The sequence below is a fragment of the Numida meleagris genome, chromosome 3, assembly GCF_002078875.1.
Source record: "Numida meleagris isolate 19003 breed g44 Domestic line chromosome 3, NumMel1.0, whole genome shotgun sequence".
Classification (NCBI taxonomy): Eukaryota; Metazoa; Chordata; class Aves; order Galliformes; family Numididae; genus Numida; species Numida meleagris.
The window spans coordinates 61,222,041-61,230,574 of NC_034411.1; the positions used below are offsets into that span (position 1 = coordinate 61,222,041).

The 8,534-nt window shown below is 36.1% G+C and overlaps 1 long non-coding RNA gene across 1 annotated transcript; it reads left to right on the forward strand.

Annotated features, from left to right (window-relative positions):
- On the forward strand, positions 1,418-7,661 carry LOC110396719. The gene is made up of 3 exons (XR_002437202.1): positions 1,418-1,545; positions 1,898-2,159; positions 7,087-7,661. It is a non-coding gene; the product is annotated as an uncharacterized LOC110396719 (long non-coding RNA).

The window sequence follows — 8,534 nt, forward strand, 5'->3', positions numbered from 1 at the left end:
GTGGAATAGTCGTCTCCTCTGAGGCCACAATCAGAACAATGAACCTCAGAAAGACCAAGAAGCCCTCCTAGACTTTCATTTGCATTGAATTAGAAGCTCAGATCCAGGACGGAAAGGCAAATCAGAATCCAAGAGGGCCTCTGGTTAGCAGCCTGAATTGCTCTTGCATAACATCATGGTGGTTGCTTGAGAGCTATCACTGTCAGAGGATGTCTGAAGATATTCATTTCCAAAAGCTGGTTTCAGTCAAAGCTTTCACAGCCTTGTAACAATTTTGCTTAATTAAATTTCCTTTTGTTTAATAAAATTTCCCCTCTTTTAATCTAATTTCCTATGTTGTGTTTTAATAGAAGATGAAAAGTAAAAAAAAAAAAAGAAACAGAATGTCAAGAACAGGGACAAAAGAGAGAAATACCCACACATACATCCAGGCTCTTATGATCAAGTAAGTCATAACTTACGTATTTGTTAAGACTGTAGACAGGCAAATGCCATTTTTTGTGTATCTTTTTCTGTGCCTCTGTCTATGCAGTAAGATTGTTCAATACAAATTTCTGTGTTTTACAGGGACATGAAAGAAATACAAATATCTTGTCTTGTAAATCAGTGGAGTTTTATCCAAAGTAGTGGGTCTCCGACTAAGGAATTGATGTCTCATGTACATTCTAGAATGAAACAACAACCTTGCTAATGTTTGTGCCCAACTCATCTGTCTTGTCTGCTCCAGCTGGTGCTGAGATATTGTTGAAAAAAAAGAGGAGATTATTTCATTAATGGTAGGAGAGGGAAAAGCATAGCAAAGCTAGCCAAAGAAAACCCTAATTTGCTAACACAAGAAGACAATAGTTGTAATGACAAAATAAAGCAAGCAAGTGAAGAAACAAAAACATGACAAAACCAAACAACAACAACAAAAACAAGTATCTGTTTTCCTATAAGTACTAGAAAATATTTAGACTTCAAGAGAAAAGTAAACATAACAATGCTTTTTAGATATTTAAAACATCTGATTTTAGAAATTGTTTTTCTCAGGAATCAGCAGTTGCGGTCATTAGTTGGTTTTTGGCATTTAAATTTCCCATCCTCTTTGGTTTCTTTAGCCCAAGTGTTGGCATGTGATTAAAACAAGCTTAAATGCCAATTAAAAACTGTTTGAAGTGGATGCTTGCAAAATTACAAGTATCAGGTGCTGTTTGTTAGACCTTATTGCCTATGACCATAAGGCTTATGGGAGCACTCAGTGGGATTTTGTCTTTAATTTTAATTTTGTAGCCTGGCCACAACACTGGCCAATTAATTTAGGCTCATAAAAATTAAGACCTCTTTAAGTCCTTGGTTAGACTTATCTGGGGAAATCTTATTAAAACCACACTTCCACCGCTGAAATAAAATGTGCTCACCAATTTCTGTATCTTAGACCAGTTTTTTCCCTAGGGAGAAGATAATCTAAAAAATTCCATATTCCTACTCCCTGGCTTAAGTCTGTTTTCAACAGTTTTATTCATAGAGAGAAGAAATATACTGCTGTAAAAAAAATTGGCAACGGTAAATATCAGCGCTCTGGGGTTCAAGAAATCGTTCTTGTCTCTGAAAAGGAGGATGACAATTTGGAATGAAGTTGGAAGGATATGGCTGATTCAGTAATTAAAATGAGTGTGATTGTACCAGAAGCTACTCATGCTGCCATTTGTAACAAAAATAATTGACTGAGGAAGAGAATGTCTTGGCATTCAGATATCTTTCCAATATATATTTTTTCAAGGAATTCAGTGTAGCTGGCTGCAGTATTGAAGGTTCAAAAGGCTGAGATGTGTGGAAAGTATAAGGAACTATAGAAATAGCTTCTGAGCATATGTCTATACATGTTCCTGTTGCTAATTTTTTTGTGATGTTACAGATGGAGGAAAGCATCTGCAAAACACACAAGAAGCAAAAAAAGGCTGGTGCTGACAAGTTCACCCAAGACAATCAAGTATAAGTTATTGCTTTAACAACATAGCCCTGAACGTGGGGCAGGGCAGAATTACATCACCTAAAGAGGAGCATCTGAAAGATTTTTCTTCTCCAAGCACAAATCCTAAAGTCATTTCTCCCTGAGAAGGAAGGTTGGTAGACTTTACCCTTGTGACTTGATGGCCCAGCATTCCTGGCATATTTAGGTGAGTAATGTCCTAGGTGTTCTTGAGGAAAGTGAAGAGACTGTTTATCTGAATAGCTTTTGTGAAGGTCTGTGAAGTGAATAAAACCTGGAGGTTTGCCCACTCACAGCAGGTCTGTAGCTGGCAGAATATGGCAATTTAGGAGTCTACTCATAACCTTTCATTTGTACAAACTCTGCAATTAATGGGCCAGATTCTCTGCAGATGTCAATCCTCACATTTATATATCTCCATTCGTCATCATAGTCTTGTTCCCAGTGCAGATTTTCTCAATATTTTTGTTCTCATTTCCAGGGGTTAGTGTACTGTTTGCAGTCAGATCTGATATTTCTTACCAGTATGTCCTCTTTTGCTGCTTATCTGTTGATTTTCCAGCTGAACAATAGGATGAAACAAGAAAACCTTGGTTGTGGAAGGGAGTAGACTGGAATTGTAAAGAATAGCTGGACTGCAGTTAAGAGTTTTTGAGTTTGTCCACTGCTATCTAGCCTTACCTTTATCACTCATACTGGTTGCCACATGATCCACACAAAAATGGTGAAAAAGGGAAGGGAAGGAAAAACTAACTTGAATCTTTTATTGAAAGGCTTTGGAAATGACTTGTAGTGAAATGACATGAGTGTCAGAAAAGCTTTATTAAAGAGCCATTAAGCATACACACAAAAAAGTCCTACTAACAGTCATGGCCCCAGTCAGACTTGGCATACATTCTAAAAATTCTGGAATTCTTTTATTTCTTTAGTTTTGCTCTGTAACAACTGTTTGACTTCAGGGCTGAACACCTACATACTTGCTCAAGAATAAGCATCTCCAACTTTTATCTGAAGTGTTGCTTAAAAATGTGTGTCTATTTTGTCTACTTTGTCAATTTCGTGCTATTCAGTAAATACCATAAAGTTCAGTTCTTATCTCCCACAACTTCATCATAAAATTTACCAAATCTGGCTTTTTATTTGGAGATCTATTGCCACAGAGAGACCTGTAATATTACCAGTAGGATTTGGTGAGAAGTTGAGGCCATCCATCACTGTAAATGATTTGATTATGTTTACAGTCAAATATTTTTAAGCATAGCATTCTTAGTGCAGGGTGTAGATTAAGGTTTTCTATGTTTCTTCTCCTCAGGGAGAATAATTGAAAAAAAATTTTAAACTAAATTTTAAACGTAAAAACTCAGGTACATCAGAACAGAACCTAGTGGTATTACTCCTGAAGATGTTTGCTGTGCTGCTCTTAATACATTTATAAAAATATGTTTTGAAATTCTTTTACTTGGGGAACTAACAGATCAGCTTGGGTAACCTTACTATGAAGGTTTATTGTGATGTTTCTACCTCCAGCTGTCCACCCCATACTTATGCCAGAAATTATTAAATTAAACCTTTTTTTTTCTTTTTGTTTTTTGTTTTTTTTTTGGCTGAAGCAGTTGAGGCAACTTCATATTTTTCCTAATTTATTACTTGATAGTAGGATGATAGCCTTTGGCCCAGAGGCAGACAAACAGCTACTGGCTGTATGATCTTAATCTGATACAGTATATAAAAATCCCCAGACTTGCAAAAATTATATAGGTATTTTCCACTAAGCCACTTTCATCTGTTTCACAAAGAGAGTACTTTTCTACGCAGGCAGTTGAACAGTATTTTCTTTTCAGAAACTCCTTGAATAGTGAGTTGAGTTTTAACTTAAAGCAAACTGTTGTGGGTTTATTTTGATTCACAAAGCAGAGAAATCAGCAAAGTACTGAACCTGCTTGAATAGCAGCACTACTTCTGAGTGTGATATGAACTCAGGCCAGGGTCTTTCACATGTTGAACAGTAGAAACAGGAAATCCTCCCTAAAACACATCTGAAAGACTTCTGATCACTGAACAAAAACAGCTCTTGGTGTAACCTAACCTGTCCAACCTTTATGAATTGCTATGAAACTGCATTCCAGAAGAGGTATCATAGTTACACACAGGCATATCTCCACAAAAAGTCTTTTTTTCTTTTTTTTTTTCTTATTCTTTTTGGGGTCTATTTATTTATTTATTTTTCTGATCCAGAAGAAAAACCTTGCTTAGTTTGTCACCTAGGGAATCATTCCTTCCTCTATCTATTCTGTCACCCCGGGATCCAAGCTACTTGGAAAGATAGGGCATGGTACTATTTGTCAAAACAAAACAGTAGGAATTCTGGTTTTACAGACTGAAATTTATTGCAGTTCTGTTGTTGTTCTTTTGGATGTAACTGAAGCAGAGGTGGAAAGACTATTACCATAGAAAAAACTTTAACTATCTGAAGGCAAGCTGCTCCTTGCCTCATATGGGAGATAAACTCAGGGCAAAATGTTGAACTTATCTGGAAGCCCAAATTTGTGTGAGGGTAAATGTACTTTACTGCTTTAATTCTCTTTTGATCCTCCATAGGTTTTGATTGGCTCAGTATAGAAATGTTAAATTGTAATTTCTTTATATACCTAGAGTTACTTTTTACATGACAGATCAAATCTGTTACAATGCAGATTGAAGGCATGACTGCAGCTTGAACTACAGTGTGAAGAGTTCATATGTCATTTGCAGTCAAAGTTAAAATCTATCCCAATATATATTTTTTGTAATCATTATCTCTCAATCTACTTTTTGTTTGGTTTTGGTTTGTCTGCACTAGTGTTTCCAAATGCAGCAAAAAGGAGGCAATTTGTTACTGAAACCTGTCCTAAAGAAATTTAATCTAGTCCAGACAGCAATACTGCATGAGATTAATCTCATCTAATTTTAGCTATTTAATAGTTACGTAGCAAATTGAACTAATTAACTAATAATCACTGCACAGGGATGACCATCTCCAGAGAATGGCTTGTCTTGACCTGTGTGTCTACAGCGAATCATTCTCTGTAGGCACCCATCTCTTTCTGTTGATTGCTGAGGAGCCTAGATGACTAGCTTAGATGCTGAACATAAGGAGCATGCTGGTAATAGGAGCGGGGTAAGATGAATCCCTCCAGACAGTTTTTATCTAGGCAAGACAGGTATGTTGCATGTAGCCAGTGTTTTACATGCAATATGTACGAGAGAAATCGCTTTAAAAATTGTGAATACAAAGCATACGATACTATCTTCAAGCCTTCTTTACTTTGGCTAGAGAACAGGGCTCCTCTTATCTTTTCCTTCTCACTATTTAGTATAATTAACCCCAAGCTGCCTTTCTTTTCCCAGCCATCTTTATGAACCATGAAGAACAGGGAATGTTTTCACTGCTCTTCATTTATGTTTATACAGTGCTCTGCAAGCCACAGAGGGAAACTTAAATATGTGTTTAGACCATCAAGAATTAATGTTCAGAACCTTGTGCAGCTTGGTATTATAGCTGCCAATAAGAAGAGGACAGTCTTTGACTCAAGAACTTAACAAGATTCAACAATAGATGGGTAAAATGCTCTTAAGTTGACCACGATATTAAAAGGACTGGTCCTAAGGAGCACATTCATACTATGCACAAAAATAACTTTGACTAATGTCAGTCTGACTCAATTATGGTGACTCGGAGCATGAACAGATAGAAGCAACTCAATGTTTGGAATGCCTGACTTTTCCAAACTTGTTAGACATCTAGTTTATTTCTGTTCTGAGGAGATGTGAAAAAACAAACCAGCTCCCCTACTCCAGCATGTAATGCTTCTATTCAGCAACAAGCGATATCTTCCCCGTTGCTTCACTGATCTTTTGTCATGGTTTTCTATTTTTCTTCCAGCTAACTCAGATGCTGAACATGGGAAAGTTGATTTCTTTGTCAGCTCTGAGTATTTCTTCGTGAAAACTTCCTAATACATGAAAGGATTAAATTTCATAACATCATATTTTAGGCAGCTAACAAAGATGTCTTTTTTCTCTCCTTTTACTTGGTATTGCTTCTTAGATAAAAAAAATCACAGAAGGGGGGTTAATTTTTGCATAAAAACTGCTACTTGTAGGCGACCTTTATATGCTTAACATTTTAAAAGAAATATTGAAACCTTTGATACACCACACAATTGCCCTTCACTTGAAAGTCATTGTAGATCACTCATCTGCCATGTAGTCTCTGTGTTGTGATAATCTACTGTATAAAACTAAGCAGTCATGAAAGTAATGATTAGGCAAAAGTTTGCTATTTCATCTGGCAGTATAGTTATTGTAATAATAGTCTATCTGAGACATGAGAGACTTTTAAAAAGAAGGGTAAAAAAAGAACTTTAAAGCAGCCAATGTCTGTTTCCACTGAGCTATTAAATCACATCTTATTTCAAACCAAGATAGATGTTTAAATTTCCATCCAGTTCTAATCCAGTGGCTTTAAGCTAAGCTACTATCTGCTGCTGAACTGGATCTGCTCTTGAGTACTGTTCCAGTAATGTTTTTTCTTAATCATGCCAAGCCACTCAGCAAACTCAAGGGCACAGAAGTCTTTCTCCTGCTTTAGTTTCATAACTCTTTTTATTTTTCTCCTTTCACTGCTAGAACAATCTCCTTTAAATAATGCATTATAACTGTAACATTATAGCATTATTAATATTAGTAGAATAAGATCATACTGTTAAAGGATTTGTATTTAAACATCCAGTTAAATACTATGCTGGCCTACACACCCAAAGGATTGGTATTCATCACGCAATACTGTATCTACTTTTTGTTGGGGTGTTAGTTCAGTTCTTAGTCTCCATGTGTAGTGAAGATTGAGAGAGACACAATCAAAGGCTTCTTTTAGGTGGTTTGTCTTGATCTCCTGTTATGCCTTTGTTTTTCCATCAGCTACACATAGAGTGTGTATTATTACATGCCTTAACCAGAATGATTCTAAATTAAAATGCATTTTCACCTTGCGCTTTGGAATTCTCTAATTTGTGGATGCCAAACTTTGTAAACCCAACAACAAAGTTTTTTTTCTTTTGATTCTGTATTTTCAGATACCAGATACATCAGATATCAGCTAAAGAAAAACAAAACAAAAAAACAGACGGGACAGTCACATGTAATATATATTTGTGCAGTATCTCACAGTGAGTTTATCACTACAGTCTCCCTCCTTCAGCTGCCATCCTTCTGATCTCCAACAGCCTGATCCTACTCCACTGCTAAATATGCTGTATTCCCATCTTCTTTGTAATGACCAACAGTTATAGAAGACACTGGTGTTTTCAGGAGATTTAAAGAAAGTAGCAGCAACTGTACTGTCTGTGACAGTACTTTGAGCTCCTTTTTGCTCTGTACACTACAGCCTCCACTCTCTTCTCTAATCAACATCTGTCGTTTCTCATCTGCTTCCCTCCAGACCCTCAGTGCTGGAAACATGCATTAAGAAGTGGGAATTTTCTAAACAGATGGGAAGCAGGTTGATCAGAGCAGTAGGACAGCTGAATTTGGGGCTTTTATCTGTGAAACGTTTTTTTTCCTTTTTCTGTACTGTATTGAGTACTAAAGAGAAGTGTGAGATCAATGTTTATAAATGCTTCAAAATTTGGAATTTGTCTGCCCATTTTTCTGTCCCTACGTCTTCGTTAGACCAAGGTTATTTCTTATAACTGCCCTCATCCCAGAGTGAAGGGCTGTCTAAATGTACAGTTCATGTTGGGTTTCTATCTAACCAAATGTTTTAATTCAGCCCTAGACTGCTTCAGCAAGCAGCAATACAATTTTGAAGTCTGAGATAATGAAATAATCTTCACAGTGTTGGATAAATGTGCATTTTCTCTGATATCAGGTATTGACTAAATAAACGCCTATAAGTACATGTAGATTACCTGTACAAGAACAAGATCTCACAGTGCAGTGCATGACTTCTCAAAAAAAAAAAAAAAAAAAAGAAGAAGAAGAAGATAAAAGAAGAGGTGAAGTGATGCAGCTGATCTGAGGACTTGTCCATCCCCATGTTATCTGGTATATGCAGAGCTTTTTTTTGTAGTTCTCTATCTTGTAGGAATTATGTTGAAATTCCATACATAATATCTGATAAAATTGTTCTCTGGGGACTGAAAACCTGTGATATTAATTTATTTCTTTATTATGCCTCTGCCAAAAATATTCTGAATTAGGAGAATCCTAAAAAGGAGAAAAGAAAGTTTGCAGTTTTTTGTTTCTTTGAAGTGTAAAACTGAGAGGATGAATAAGAATTTGTTCTCTTCTTTTGTTTTAGGTGCATGTGAACAGTAACAGTGGTAGATGGACATTCAACAACATTCAATTGTACTTTTACATTGTGCTTACAAAAATGATCAAACTTATCTAGAATTTTCTTTTAAATGTGGAATCTACCTACTGAGCAACAGATTTCCCTAAACCCTCAAATAAGCCTATTCTGAAGCAAATAAACTTTAGCTATAAAACTTTCAGAATACAATCTTGTGATATATATTTT